The following is a 16,927-nucleotide window of genomic DNA, read 5'->3' as shown; positions in this document are numbered from 1 at the left end:
GGTCTTGCGAGAGCCATAGAGAAGACATTGCCTCTGAAATCGTTTAATAGCATTTGAAAGGAATAGTTCAGGGCAGGCAAAAGTTTCTGTTATCATTCCCTCATCCTTGTGTCTTTCTTAACCTCTATGAATTTTCTTCAGTGAAATGCAAAATATGTTTTGAAAACTTTCAAGCTGTTCTGAATGGAATACCCAAATGACCTATTATTTTTAACTAAATGTGTACATAATATAGAATTCTTGAGAGAAAAATCCATAGAAAATGGAAAAGCTACTGATCATTTTCTGTTAGGTTTATGGACATTTCCTTTAACCCTAAAACACAACAGTAATGAATTTATACAGTCTTTCAAACACCTCTAAAAATCAATAAAGAAAAAAAAAATCCTTCAGATTAACACTACATTGGGCCGTATTTTACAGACTTTACTTGGAATGTGTCCCACAATGCAGTGCACTTAATCCATTTGAAAAAAAAAAAAAAAATAATCCCAAATCAATATTATGATAAGCGTAAGCTAGTTTAGATGGTTTAGTAAGTAAAAGGGCTTTTAGTATCATTCGAAATAATTTTCCCTTGTTCAGGTCATGGTACACCTGTCTTTTTTGCTGCGAAATCTTTTATATTGTTATTAATATTTTATTTATATATTTAATATGTTATATTTACATTACAAGCTATCAAAATTGCATCTAACTTTTTGCCCATATAGATATCAGAAACTGTACCAAATTTCCTAAGTTTTGACCTCGTAATAAAACTGCATATGAATTCTTTTTTATAATTATTCTATATACTTTAATACTAATGCTGTATGAGCCATAAAAGTGCTGTATCAAACATAATACTCAACAAATACAGTATGCAAACTTTTTTAATTTCATATGTCATGTTTTACATGTTTAATATCATGCATAAGATTTGTTTAAATTGGCCAGAATTTATAAGGAAATATATTGCTGCCCTTGTTTTTGAGGCTTTGAAAACTCCTGGTATAGGCTATTTTCCCAAAAGCATGTATATGCAGACTATAGCGTTGCTCAACATTGTATTTCATAAATCATGCAGGGCACCGTCCTCAGAAAGGCCCAGTGTTATGTAACGATCACATTGCATGGCTTGCAGAATCTTGGAGTGGCCTCTGGCTGTGATCTGAAGTATTGAATTATTGCGTGGCCATTTTTAAACTGAGAAATGTGCAGCTCACTTATTGTGTCAGCGTTGTTCGTCAGCAAACACTGGAGCTCAAACGACACCACAATAGAAAACACAACAAACATGCGTCTTTACAACACATCTGCATTTGGTAATGTCACGTTGTCTAGACTGAGAGAAAGTAGGAAGTTACAATGCACAGGATTGTTTGGACCGTGTTACCTGCAATAAGTAAAGACAAATATCTGGAATGGGTGTAAACTACAGTTTTATACGCCAAACATAGCTTTTAGCATATACAGGAAACATTTCAATCGTGCATTTTCATCAAAAAGTGCCTGGCACATGACAAACCTGAGAAGTTCCAAAATGGTAAGTAGGCTACAGCTTATATATTAGGGAACGTTTACATATTGGTTTTTGCAGTCAACAGTAACATAACTGAAGAGAAAGTAGGGGCTTTGGTTTAGGACTGTTTTTAAAGGGATAGTTCAACAAAAAATGGTGTGAGGGGCAATGACAGCCTCAGTCACCATTTGCTTTCATTGTATGGAAGAAAAAAATCCAATGAAAGTGAATAGTGACTGAGGCTGTCATGACTGTAATCCCAGGAATTCTGCATAACTACTTTTGAGTTTCACTGAGGAGCGGGAGAGAGTCAAGAGTCGGGGTGTTTGTTTAATTAACGAGCGAGAGTAAACGATGACAATACTTTAATGGTTAGCGAAAAAGTAACTATAATCTTCCTTATTAACATTATGCACTCACTTTTAAAAACAAGACGTTAATGGAACGCGATGCAACGGAATGACGTCTGTCTGTGAGCCCACTTTTCTAACGTTTTATTTTGTTTCCTAATCTTAGAAACATTAAAGCAGTAAACTAACAAATTTAATGCAGGCTTGTATTTATTTGTTTAGCAGTTGTGCATGGTGGTAAACTCAGGTGTTATTTCTTAGTGAGCTGTAGACATTGAATAAATGAGAATGTATGCAGTTTATTGTGAGGATTTTGTGTGGCTCTGTCATCTGACACATGTATTGATGTATATTTTGCATTTCAAATGCATTTCTGTGTATTGGAGGGTCAAAATGTAAATTTCTATGAATAGGCTACAGTCAGTTGGGTTATGTTCCTAAAGTAAAAACCCATTAATTTTCTCCATAGGGTAATTGGTTGAAAACGACATTAACTATGATTCTGCAAAGCAAATCAAACCAAAAGAACTCTTTAGCACTCACCTTCTCCCATGAAACATTTGAATGACATACTGGAGCGTATACAATTTCCCTAAGCGTAAATATGACTGTAAATATACATATTTGGCAAAATGGAAAAAATACTTCTGGAACCCATGTTGCTGAAAAATTGGACGGGCACTGTTACACTTTATTTAAACCCTGTGCGATCTTATGGACATTTTTGTTGTATTCAGTTTAGTTTTTTGATCATTATGCCTCTGTTAATGCCAACACTGCATACATTTTGGCTCAGGTGTGTATTTTTATTGGAATTTTTTTAAAATATTTATTTCACCATCACTTCCTTAAAAACAAATTCCTCTTAGGACCCCAAGGACCTCTTTGAAACCCATCACAACTGCAATTTTAATCCCAAGGCCATTTAACTAGGCCTATAAAATGATGCAATACTTGTTAATGTGCTTTCATTCTGTTGGCAAGGTATCAAAAAAAAAAGTGTGTGTGTATATATATATATATATATATATATATATATATATATATATATATATATATATATATATATATATATTTATAATTTTTTTTTACTAGATGGTGCCTTTTTTTCAATGTTAATAATTTATTCCTGTTTTCTGCTTATGCTTACAGGTATCTTATAGTCTATATTAGAGTCAAGTATAAAGCGAATCACAAATCCCAGCACTGTGTAGCTCCAGTCTAATGGGAAAAGTTTGGTACATTTTTTTTTTTTAGATCAACCTCAAATTTGGAACATGACTTGCTGACATTTATGTATTTGATTCTCTGTCAATTTTTGAGCTCAAAATGTTTTATAAAATATATTGTTAAATAATCAACAATAATCTCTTTAAAATGAGACCAAAATTAAGTCTGTAGTTCTAAGATACACATTTTTTGACATGGACATTTTTGTCTTCTATGAACCTATGTGCAACTTTTTTTTAATTGATGCACAAGGGTTAAATTAATAATGATTAGTACATGATACTAAATTAAATTTTTTAAAACATGTCCATGTATGATAATATGGGTATTACTTTTAGTTCAACTATTCATTTGTTTTCGCTCCACGTTTGTTGGATTAAAGCTGAACATGTGTTGTTATGCTGAAAAAGTGGTCACATTAGCAACATTTGGCTGACCAAAAAAATGTATTGTCAATAGTGTAACCATGTGTAAAGGTACGGTTTCTGTTGGTCAGAATGCACATCCATGATCAACTTGAACCCATTGCAAAATCTGCATGGGGAAATTTTTGTGGACAAAATTCAGTCACTTCAGTAGGAATTTGCGAGATTGGGAATTGTGTTTATTTCCTATTAACTGGATTTTATCTATGAAATTTTCCAAACGATGTTAAATGTGACCACAGCTTCACTTTTGAAAACAAGAACCTCCTCCAAAATGCTGGACCAGTTTGCATTCAGTGTTTTCTGTTGTTTTGATTAATATGACTCAAGTTTTTCCATAAAATTCAGCATCCACATCTTTTTGTAGGTGTCTAGGTTGGCGGGTGTCCTGGTTGTGATCTATATACCCATGCTCCCTCAGGCCATGTTCACTGTGCTGACATGTGCACGTATTGGTGCCACCCACTGCCTCATATTGGAGGATTCACCTCCAAAGAGTTCTCCGTCCGCATTGACCATGCTAAGGCAAGTCATTGTTCTTTTTAATGAAAATTTAATAACAAAACCCTTTTTTTTTATAAAAGCATTTATCCGCTGAGTTTGCAAAATCCACTTCCCCTCTTAAATCATTATTTCCCGCACAGCCCAAGTTGCTGGTGACAGCATCATTTGGCATCGAGCCGGGCAGAAGAGTGGAGTACATTCCCCTGATAGAGAAAGCTCTGGAGCTCAGCAGTCACAAACCACACAAAGTCCTCATCTACAACCGTCCCAGCATGGTGAGCTCCCAGAAACCCCATGGCACCTGGACACCATTCTCATTATCAAACTGGCACACTTTCTGCAGCCTGTTAACTGGTAAAAGAGAAGATAATGCAGTGAGAGAATAAAAATGCAAATGTGGTCTCCTTTCTAAAAGAGAGAACCTTAAAATTCAATCTTGACGTCTTTATTTTCAAGGAGGCTGGCACTTAACCAATATCAATCATTGTCGGAGGAAGTTAGCCATTTTTATACCTGCAATAACATACCACTCAAAAAATTATTAGGATATCAAGTGTTCACAGCTTTCAGCATTTTGATGAGTGTTTTTCTTGTTTAAATGTCTCTTAAATCAGTATGGTGATTTCACAACGCTGGGAATTACTTAAGCTTCATCCTGTGTTGTCATGGAAACTGTTAGCAAATAGCTTTTTGCTTTTCCAGCAGTTTGGGATACAGGATAAATCCCACATGGTTGGTGAAGACGAACACATCTTGGAAATATTTGAGTTAAAATCATATGCGAGGGGAGAATTTGCCAGCACCAGAAGAACACACTCAGAGTACACATTGTATTAGTTCTTAGAAGATTTCTACATGGATCTAATTTACAGAAGATTTTAGGATATTCTGAACTACTTGATTGGCATCAAAAAACACATAACACTAATCCAGCGAAACCCATGCTTTTTGAGATTTGTTGGAGCAAACCCCCAAGTGGTCCATATGATAAAAAAAAAATGGGGTTGCCTTAAAGAAAGGGAGAAAAAAAGAGGAAGTAATACAGCTTTGAAACAATATCTGCATGCAAAAATTATGGCAAAATGTATTTTTTAGGTCAACTATTGCTTTTAAGCACCTTAGACATTTTTTACCTACCCCAAAATTTAAACCAAATAATTTTTACTTCTGCCTGGACAAAAAAAAAAAGTTGGATTTTTACTAGGGTTGTGCGATATGGACAAAAAAAAAAACCTATCACAATTTTTTTCATTTTGCGATTTCGATTTTAATCACGATTATGATGCACACAGACATGCTTTACAGTCATAAATGCATTCAGTATAAATTTTAAACATATTTAAAAAAAAAACTAAAACAAGCTTTATCAAAAAGTTGTAACCTTGTCTCTAGAACAGACATAAGTCAAAATAATCACTAAGTAAAGATGTCAAACAAAATGTCTAGACATATGGCAAAAAAATAAATAAAATAAAACCTGTGTCCAGGGATTTTTTTCTTTCTTTTTGCCATGCATTGGTCATAGAGCTCATTGTAGTGGTGCCTCAGGTGTTGAAATATATTTATTAACCAAGGCTCACACATACTCTGTCTCTGTCTGCAGTGTGTATACAGTATGTGTATGCGGTGCAGAAGCAGCAGCGAGAGCGTGTTTTACCACGTGCAGTGTGAACGTTCTGATCCGTTAACATGGGCTAGAAAAAAAAAAACGCATTACAGAAAGTGTGTGTGACGCTGGAGTTAGGTATATGCCCAGTCTGTTCTGTTTTAGCGCTACACTTAGGCGCGCTGCATTCTGATTGGATCGGATAGCATACTGCGGGAGGTCGGGCCACGGAAAATCATGCAATAAAGCGATTTAGAAATTGCGCACGCTCAAATTGTGATTTTATTATGATTTCGATTAATCGCACAGCCCTAATTTTTATTAACTGAAATAAAGCTAAAATAAAAGTATTAAAAGAAACTATAAATATTAGATAAAACATTAGATACTAGACACACAATTTCAGAAACATGTCTACACCGAAAAGTCGTCTAAATGAAGTAATGAAAGTACTTACTGAAATAAAACAAAACAAAATCTAATATATATATATATATATATATATATATATATATATATATATATATATATATATATATATATATATATATATATATATATATATATATATATATATATATAGTTTTAGATCGCATTGATTGCATAATGGAAGCCATTGGGAACAAAAACTTTTTGGTTACCAATATTCTTTAAAATATCTTCAATGTTCCACAAAACAAAAGAAAGTCATACATTTGGGTGAATAAATGATAACTGAATTTTTCTTTTTTTAGGAAATCAATCTCTAATCATCCTGTTCCTAAGCACTGGTGTTTATTCCACGGGAAAAGGTGTCTATGCATCCTGATCTGAGCTTGGACTGGGAGGAGGAAATGGCCACTGCCCGCTCTCACGACTGTGTGTCCGTTCCCGCTCATCATCCTGTGTACGTCCTGTACACCTCCAGCACTACTGGTACTCCAAAGGTAAATTCTTGTTTATGACAGAACACAGCGCTTGAGGGAATGGGTGAAATTGTATCTGAGATCTATACTGTCAGGAGCTTACCTTTGTAAACTCTCCTGTGTATTCAAGATAAGAAGAAAGGTGCTCATTTTAGTATGAAGATTTTAGCCTGTGGCTGTGATGTTGCCTGATGCTTTGCAGGCTTTTTGCTAAAAACATGAAAAAAAAAAAAACTTCCATATGTTTTGGCTTTGTAGTTGGTTTGTTTTCAGATTAAATTTGTAATAAAAAAAAATAATATTTACTTATATCTTTACAAAAACACAAGTGGAAAATAGCATACATTTTTCTGGGGATAAATTTAAGTGGTGACAATTTTTAAATAACATCTGCACTATTCATTAAAATGCTGCTGACTATAAGATACTGTTACAGTAAGACAGTGTTAATGTGCAAAAACAGTGAACTCCTTATTTAAGGTATCATTTTTTGTCATAATGTGAATACTTGCTGATCAAATTCTTTGTCATGTTTTGTCATTATGTGAATACTTGCTGATCAAATTCATTGAAAGAAACACTGAAAGTGCCTCTATTTGCTCTTCCTGAAAATTACCGTAATTATTTTAATAAGCAGTATTTTCGTCGCAGCTGGCTTGACTGGGCATTTTCAAGCTGTGGGTGGTTGCATTTTAAATATCCAGTGTCAAGTATAAAACAGAAAAAGAACAAAGCTTTTAAATCATTACAATAATCAGTTTTTTTTATATATATCACTAGCAGGATAATTGCATGTATATTGTGGTTATTTGATCATCATATGATATCAACCTTATTTTTCAACACCGAACTAAGCCGTTTTCTGTCAGTGTGCAAGAAGAATTATGAATAATGAGAAAAATTTCAGTGCGGTAAATGGCAAAATTGTTTGCACTACAAACCAGTGTGTTCACAGTTGAGATAATACATTAAAATAACATGGTAAGACATACCATTTTTAAACATCAAGCTGCAAAATTAGCTGTTTTGTACATCTAGCTGGAGGCAGATGACACCGGAAGCCAGACACATTCAATTTACAAGTGACCCGCTTTTACGGGAACAATAAGGTGGATATCAACCACCCCTTAATCTTTAACTTGTAACAGCGACAAGGTACAAGCAAATGTCCAGGCCGCTAAGTCCCGCCCTTTTTAAAGACTGTTTGCCATTCCACTTGCTTGTTCTATTATGGATCCAACCATAAATAACATTTTATTTTGTCCAATTAATATTGTCCAAGAGGTGAACAGCACCTTGAAATTTTCATTAGCATGCCTCAGGTGCTGTTCAACCCTTAACAACTAACTTTTATGTGTACACTGACTGAAAAAGAGGCAAGGCAAGAGAAGAGAGTACAAGGAGCATAGGAGGAAGTTACAAAGCCTGAAGGCAGATTGAACAAAACACGGCTCTCCACTGACCCAGACTCTAGCCATTATGAATTATCTGGCCCAAGGCAATGCTGCCCTGTACATAAACCTCTAGCTAATAGGCCGTCCTCGCTCACACACACCTCAGATTTATGTTTTTGGTACACACAGGATCTAATTCTTACAACTTAAAATGTGTCCCTCAGTATCAACCCTCAACCTTATTTGCTAATGATTTACAGAAAGTTGGAACAAAATGAGTTGTAAAATGAATAATAGCAATAAATTAATTGTTTTGTTCATCTCACATACTTACACACACCTTTTTCATGCTTAACTTGAATGAAAACAATAAAATACATGCTTGTCTTAAAAGCTTTGTAGGGCTGGGTACCGAACTTCGATGCCTTTATGGTATCCTATACTATAAGTATCGGAAAAATTATTTATATTTCGGTGCCAAATTTCGGTTCCAAAAACCAAGAAGCCGTTTTTGTTTTTTGTTTTTTGCCAAGCGGCTGTGTCTGTGTGAGCTTGTAGCATACGTGCATGTAAGGACCTAAATTCGCAGTGATTGGCTGTCAGCCACCACATTACGTGACTGGAGGATTTTGTTTGGTTGAGTGTTTTGCCCTCCCTTCCTGTTTAGTTTGGTCTACTCCATTGCGTATCTTGAAACACGCCCCCTTTCATGTCTTCTAAAAAACAGAGGGAGAGAGACAGATTTATCTGGTACAGCAAATTTCTAAAAGCAGCTGGCCACTGTATACGTTCCACTTAAAACTTAACCGACTGTGTTTACGACAATACTTGCAGAGAAAATTATTTTGAGATAATTGTGTGTGTTCATTCAGAAGTTACGATACGCGAAAGATGAATTCATTCTCCACGCGCATTGTCTGAAATGCTGCTTGCAGCATGTGTTTTGAATGAGTGAGCGCAAGCTCCTAACGCGCGCAAATTGTTTAAAAAGCTTGAATCAGCAATATATATAAACAAGTGCAAATGATCAGCTACGATCCGTTTTACCCCTTCAAGCGAGTGAACAACACGAATCAAGTTAGGAATTTTACATCACTATTCACGATAGCCCATCGTACTTGAAAACACAAAAGCACCGGCGGGACGTGGGGCTAACGATTTTGTTAATCTGTAAAGCACATAAAATACACCAAACGGTTTACTTAAATATTAAATTAAAAATTACATCAAAACAGGGGTGTTTGCATTATGATGTGGTGGGCTGCTGTGGGCCAGAAAGTCCAGGGCAACTTTTTGGTCCCAGTCAGCCCCTGAATGGTGCACCCCTATCCAAAAAGCACAACCAGTTGTATTAATAATGTTATCCTGTGTGAAGTGAGTATGAAGTGTTACCAGAATTTGTTTTAATTAAGGTGAAAAATAAAAGTTTTGTGTTTAATGCATTTGTGTTGACGTTGAAATTGATTTTAAAGCAAATGGTATCGAAAAAAGTATCGGTAGGAACCGGTATCGAAAGATTTTTAACAATACCCAGCCCTAAAGCTTTGTAACCAAATATTGGGAAGAATAATTATTTACTTGAATAATAAAAGTATTAACTAAAATGAAGGCTATAAATACTGTTGCAATAATATTAAAGTAGACTTTTTTTCTGTTTACTTATAATAATTACAGTCTAATTTAGAAGTTTTTTTGGTAGAAAGAAATTGATAGTTGTATTAGACAAAGACACATCCAGAATTTTGGCATGTAACTGTAGATGGCGCAGTCCGATAGGTAAAATTCAATATGACATAATGCCATCATTATCACGAGTCTCAGCTGATTGTTTATTTTTTTATTAGCAGCCAGTGAGCTTGCTGCTCAACATTCAAATACATGGCTAGTGTTTGCTGTAGCAGTTGTATGGGGTCAGAATTGTTGCATTATTCCAAATAAATAGATTATGATTCACAAATAAATGTAACGAGATTCACAAAAATACATCAAATTCACAAATAAATGTAAAGAGTTTCACAAAAAAATAAAAATAAAATGAGATTTGCAAATAAAAATATATATATTTACAAATGTGTTTAATGTCACAAACACAACTCTACCTGGAATTTATTTGTGAACCGCTGTCTGTGCATTTGTAAATCACTGCACGTATTTGTGGATTGGTTCCTGTGCATTTGTGGATTTGAAACACTTCTAGCGTCGACGTGCAGATAAATCCACAAATAAGTGGACTCCACCCACCGTCTACTTAATGCCGAGCTGCACTTTCACCTTGTGCAGAAAGGCCCTGAACAAACAGTAAGTAAACACAAAACACAGCCAAATATTTAACTGAACAGACTGTAGTTTAAAGTTGCATGGAGTAACCATTCCAGTTATATACAAGGGAACATAATAATGAGGAAAGCCAACTTTTCACTAGTGATGGGAAGTCAGGTTCTTTTTTCGAAAACTGGTTCTTTTCGACAGTTAATTTCAATTAACATGTCATGCATTACAGGTAACGTAACAACAGCATATGACCATCAGTTCACGCATACTCGTATCTGAGACGATGCCACTGCGGGGGGTGACAAGGGGGAATAAAACCGAGTCTCATGTAATATGCAGTGGAAGATCTTACCCCAAACGTATGTCTGTACAATTAGGGTAGTTGACAACCTTACTACAGGCGCACATCGAATCTACCCGCAGCTTCACATATTCTTCATCTTGCACTCAATATTAAGTAATAGTTTATTTAATCTAATAAACTAATTCAGTAATTCTAAATGTAAAATAAATCCGCTGAATGTTTCGAGGGGTGCTTCCTCAAGGAGGTCGCATTTTGTAGGCCACAATACGTCATAGAAGTTGCCTCGTTTGAATCATTAACGTTAGATTCAAAAGTAAAGAAATTTACACCTCACAATGAATAATGGTCCATTTAAGAATTAAGACACCCTTGTTGTATGTGGCCGAAAAATGGGACAGTCTTCGAAATGGTGCTTGAGAGCAAATAATAACTTATTAAATCATGGTGTAAATTGTCAAACTACCTTCTGACAAATGATAACATATCAAGAACCTGGTAAAACTTCAGTTAATTACAGTGTTCAATTAGCATCACTCACCTGTCTTTACTCCTCTTGATCGGCCATGTTGAAGAGACTGTAGCGAGTGACTCGCGTTCATGTGTCTGTCCCCGCCCTGATTGTTAGGCAAAACGTGATTGGTTGGAGAGAGAGAGCATGCTGCGATTGGTCAGTGCAACATGGGCGTTATCTGACTGGGTTAAGTAGACGGTGGGTGGAGTCCACTTATTTGTGGATTTATCTGCACGTCGACGCTAGAAGTGTTTCAAATCCACAAATGCACAGGAACCAATCCACAAATGCGTGCAGTGATTTACAAATGCACAGACAGCGGTTCACAAATAAATGCCAGGTAGAGTTGTGTTTGTGACATTAAACACATTTGTAAATATATATATTTTTATTTGCAAATCTCATTTTATTTATTTGGGAGTTTTATTTTTTTTTGTGAAACTCTTTACATTTATTTGTGAATCCTAATCTATTTATTTAGAATAATGCAACAATTCCAACCCCATACAGTTGCAGCACGCTTCAGAAACCCTCCACCTCCCCAGCTCCATCTGCTACGGAGTGATTCATGTATGCTATGGGGGTTATATGTGCAACAGTATTTCTTGCATGCTCACAGCAGCATGTTGTGGATGTATTGGCAATAGCAAGTCTCGGTACAGAGAGCAGCCTCACCTCGGCTAGACCTTCTGAGATGTGCCGCTGGCTCTGATGTCTCTTTAGTGGTTAAACATAAAATATAATTCAGCTGCGGGGTAAATCTAACAGGTTATCTTTTGGTCTGTATTCAGTTTATCTATATGTTAAAATGAAAATAAAAAAGACAAATTTATATAATATTTCGTATCATTGTAATGGCTGTATATACAAATATCCCTGAACTAAGTACATTTCTGCAGCTGTTATTATGTTTAAATGAAAACCAAAGGAGGCAGTGGTATTTCATATCCTATTTAGTTTTATTGTAAATATACAGAGAGGAAAATTGCAGTAGCCAAAGCGAGCTGACTGAAGTTATCAAGTACGCTGCTGTTTGCAGATTTACTACATTCGCTTCATCGCAGACATCACACTCCCGAGTTGAATGCACAAAATCTGAACTACCGAGGATGTACATCCAAAATCAGCGTACTTTCAGACTTCAGTCTATTTGCCTAATCTTCCCGGTACTTTACACCGCGGTGGAAACGCAGAAAGCAACGGGTCTGGGAGGAAAAAAGTTCCTGGTACAAATGTTTGGTGGACATTTAAAATATACACATGAACATTTTTTGTTCACTGAATAATGACCACGTCAGGGTTGGAACAACAGAAAATTTTTTTTGATAAATGTATGACATAACCCCTTGAAAAAACATTTCACACCGTCTCACAACGTTTAACCTACGCAAGCTCTCGCTGTCAGGTCTGGTGGGATGCGTCTGACCTAGGCTGGGTGGTTGGCCACTCATATATCTGCTACGGTCCACTTCTACATGGAAACACCACTGTGCTCCATGAGATACGGGACAAAAATATGCAAGTGTGAGTGTGTTACAGCATTTGACCTGTAGACCACACCAGCTAACACACAATTATCTGCTGTTGTGGTTTACCAGATCCTGACGCTCATGCTGAACTGAGGTCTCCTAAGTCCATACTGTGAATTTTATTTCGGCTCTAGCAGTCTTTTCTCTCAGGAATTGAATGCAAGGTTGAATGAATCTCTACAGCAAGCGTCCTGAATCACTGGCTCAGTTTAAGTTTGTTGTGCATTCGATTTGCTGTTGCCCTTCATAAGCTTTTGTATTGTAACAGAGCAGCTCTCATAGTTTTAAACTAGTTCTCCTCACTGAGATCACAGCGTGAATACTAAAATCATTTTCACTCGATGGGAGGCGATCCGAGTGTGTTTGGTTTCTTGTCAAGGTGAATTCAGAATTGGCGTCGCCTCTGCTGATTAGATGTGTTGTCCCGCTCCACAGGAGAGAATAGAAGATGCTCACAGAATTTATTAGTCTGCTGTAATGGAAGTTTGATTTCAACAGATCTCTCATACAATGTCAATATCCATAGCAGAAAGCCTTCAGTCGGTTTTAATTAATGTCTTTGTAATTATGCTCGTCCATGATATGTTTGAGCCTATTGGTTTTATTCAATTTTATTCTGTCTACATGCCAAACACGACCTGATTTATTAAGCAGTGGTGTTTGCTTAGTAAAGGGTTAGGGGTTTAACTTTTTGATGCCAGTAAACCCAAATATAATGATCACAATTCTCACCATTAACAAAACAATTTGCCTCAAACTGCTATTTTGCTGATTATTAAAAGTAGATAGTTGTTAAGGTATTGGGTAGAATTAAGAAAGCAGATTATGTGCTTTATAAGTACTAGTAAACAGCCAATATGTTTATAATGTATATGCTAATACGGAAATAGTGAGGATTTGTCCCTATTCTGAAGTGTTACCCTTTTTCTTATCAAATTTCCAGACTCCAATTTAATAATTTCTGCATAGCATGCTTCACCTATCATTGTTAATTTTTGGGGTTCAAGAAAGATCACAAAACTGAAAATATTTTTCCTCATTAATTCACGTTCATGTCACCCTAGTTCTGTAAAGATATTCAGAAAAATTGTTTTCCATAAAATGAAAGTTAATGGGATCCAGTGTTTTTTTTGGACAAAATCATACCAATTTAAAACAAAATGAGGGTGAGTAAAGGATGAGAATTGTTTTTAGGATAGATGACAGGATAAATGGGCTTTAACTTTCAAAGCAGCCGGTCATCATATTGTTTTCTTTTGGTGGACTACTTTATAAAATGGGCAAAACAATATAACAGCAGCTTAATATTGAGACTGTGGACTGTTTTAACTTGGGCCAGTAACTACCCAGATCACACTAACAATTACCAATTATCTCTCTAGCATTAACCCTAAACTGAGTAAATGAGTGTATGGCTTACTTTGAAACCGTTTTCACTCAGAAATGTCTAGTAAATTTCACAAATAATTGCAAATAAACAACAAATAACATAGAACATGAATTGAGTTAAACATGACAAAGTCGAAAGTCTGAGCAGTATTTACTTGTAAAATGTACTCTAGTAATCTTTTTTTAATTCCAATTTTCCCCTGTGTATTGGTGGATCATTTATGTTACATAAAAAGAAATGATTCAGTGGGAAAAACAAAACAAACATTAAATGCCTGCCAATTACTGATTGACACCGGCGTGTGACGGATGCAGATTCTTGTTTTGTACATTGCAAATCAAGAACAAACCTGTTTTCTTGTACAATTAAATAATTATTCCTTGCAAGTCATAGTTTTTTTCCCTCTCACTTTCTTTATTTGGAATCAATCTGCCGTAGACCTGATCTTTTTGTTTCTATAACAACACCCAAATGTCACAGTAATTATTCATTTTCTTTGTTCTAAGACATATCCAAGCATTTCTTAAAACTTTGACATTGATTGGCCATTTTTCTTTTCCCTCACTGAAATACAAACAAATGCTGTTCTAGAAACTAAATGAGAGATTCGTGCGTGATCCGTTTGATTTGTCCCCGCTAATATGAAGTCATTGTTTAGTTTTGAGAGCGTTCTCTCTGAGAAGCATGGCAGACACATGAATATTTGAACAGCTCAGTGTTGTGAAATGCTACTTGAGTGTGCAATCTCTCTGCAACAGTATTATTCGGTTTCTTTGCCATACGTTTGTCCCATCTGCCACCCAGGCACCTTTCCAAGCCACTCTCCATATCAAACACATCCTTGATTTAATATTCACTCTCCAACCACTGCAAATGCCCATGCTGATCCAGTCTGACACCGGAAGACTTGTGTACACTTCCAAAATGTTGGAAAAATTGCAACAAAGGGCTGCACAAAATATCGAACTTTAGCAACTTCTGTAGGAAGTACAATGCTGCAACTTTTTCTAGGACTCCCCCAAAAATACTTTATATTAATCATTTTGTTAGATTATAATTTTTTTGGCATAAATTCATTTAAGACTTATATAAACATATTTTCCATGTTTTTTTAAGATAATGGACCTTCATTTATGCATTCAGATGCTATAAGATGCAGTTGTTGTTTCCGCAGGGCAAACCTGTGGGGACTCTGGACCCTGGGGCCATTATCCGTGTGATGTCTGAGCATGGGACATCCTCCATGTTTACTGCTCCCACTGCTATCAGAGCCATTCGCCCTCAGGCAGAACATGGGAAACAGTAGCCGCTCAGCAGGTAACCACAAATCTGTACCTGTTCACATAATAGCTAACAACAATGTAACATCTGCAGCAAAGCATATAGTTTATTTTTATTTTTATATAAATGCATTTATTTGATACATTGCAAAAAGTAATATTAGGAAATCTTGTTCAAATTTATAATTCTCGTTTTCTATTTGAATTTATTTTAAAATGTAGTTCACCCAACCAAAAATGGCGTTTCTGACAAAATATTTCTTGCTGAATCTACTAATCTCTATTTGATGCTTTCCACAATGATGACTTTAAATGATCTTTTCAGAGTAATTTCTCCAAATTTGATGTGAGGTTAATTAGTCACCACATCATGTAATTTGATTTTTTTTTTTAAATGATCGCGGTCACACTTTATTTTAGGGTCCAATTCTCACTATTAACTAAGACTTTTGCCTCAATTAACTCCTTATTTGCTGCTTATTAATAGTTTATAAGGTAGTTGTTAAGTTTAGGGTATTGGGTAGGATTATGGATGTCATGCATTATAATCACTTTATAAGCACTAATAAACAGCCAATATGTTAATAATAGACATGCTATTAAACAACTAGCTATGTGTTTTGCTGTTTCATCATGCAAAATGTAGTTTGCTGTAATTGTGGCTGATGTGTCCATATACTATGGGACCACTCTATATATAAAATATCCATCTTGATGCAGTTAAATGTTTTTATCAAAAAGTGTAAAAAATAAAAAAAATAAACAAACTGTACAATATTTTTTGTTTTAAGTGGTGAAATATTTATTGCACACCAGGCTTTTAGTCTGTGTTTTTTCTTGCACAAAAGTCCATCTTTATTAGCTGATTGGATGAGATCCCCGATGGATGGTCAGTGATGATGGTTAAATGATGTCAGGAAGTAACAGTTATTAATATGGAAAGCTGGGTGTACAGTGTCAGTTATTCATAACATATATTTTAGCTTTCATAAACTTGTCTTTTTCTTTTTTGGCTTTTTTAAATATTGCAGAGCTTGAAGAGCTACTTTTTTTTTTTCTTTTTAGTGGAGTCATTTGCCTGCTTAGCTGGAGGTTAGGGAGCAACATTGTGTAGACACAAAAAATAATAGCTCTAAATACACAGTTTTCCATTTTATATTATGTCTGTTTACACTTTGTTTTGCCCCCAAATCATTACTTTCTATAGCAAAATATAGCAAATGCAGTCTATGGATGTTTTTGTGAATGTAATTATTGTTAAATGTCTTCATGCAGCCCTAGTTTAATAGAAATGCCATTACAATGTTGATTCTGCTGGGGATTTTGCTTGTACAAACACTGTTGCTGTTTGTGTGACAGTGCATTGGGAGAAAAAATAAGTGCAGTTACCATGGTGATAGTGACAGATGTGTTTCAATAAAAAAAGTGGTTCTATACATTGGTTATGGCTTTGATTTAAGCTAAAGCACATCTGCGTTATAGAGCAGCAGTTCCTTTTGTTCCCTGCATTTAAATGATACTCTGCCTAGTGATAACTGTTCAGTGACCCTTTAAAGGCTCAGTCACATGGGCGTTAATCATGTACATAAACGTCCAGTTAATAGATGGAATAAAAGCTCACACCCCAGAGAAAATAACCACTGATTTCCAGAAGAAATAGAAGCTCATTCTTTCACTTTCCCTGAGATGCACTTACAATGTTAGTCAAGTTTCATTTTGCAAAA

At 35.5% G+C, this 16,927-nt stretch overlaps 1 pseudogene; it reads left to right on the top strand.

The window, feature by feature from the left end:
- Positions 1-1,501: 1,501 nt before the first annotated feature.
- LOC127956555 (acyl-CoA synthetase short-chain family member 3, mitochondrial-like) overlaps positions 1,502-16,927 on the top strand; it is a 43,581-nt pseudogene continuing 28,155 nt past the window's right edge.

This window comes from Carassius gibelio, chromosome B4 (genome assembly GCF_023724105.1).
Source record: "Carassius gibelio isolate Cgi1373 ecotype wild population from Czech Republic chromosome B4, carGib1.2-hapl.c, whole genome shotgun sequence".
NCBI classification, from domain to species: Eukaryota; Metazoa; Chordata; class Actinopteri; order Cypriniformes; family Cyprinidae; genus Carassius; species Carassius gibelio.
Note: the sequence above shows the minus strand (reverse complement) of the source record. Positions and strands in the feature narration are given on the sequence as shown.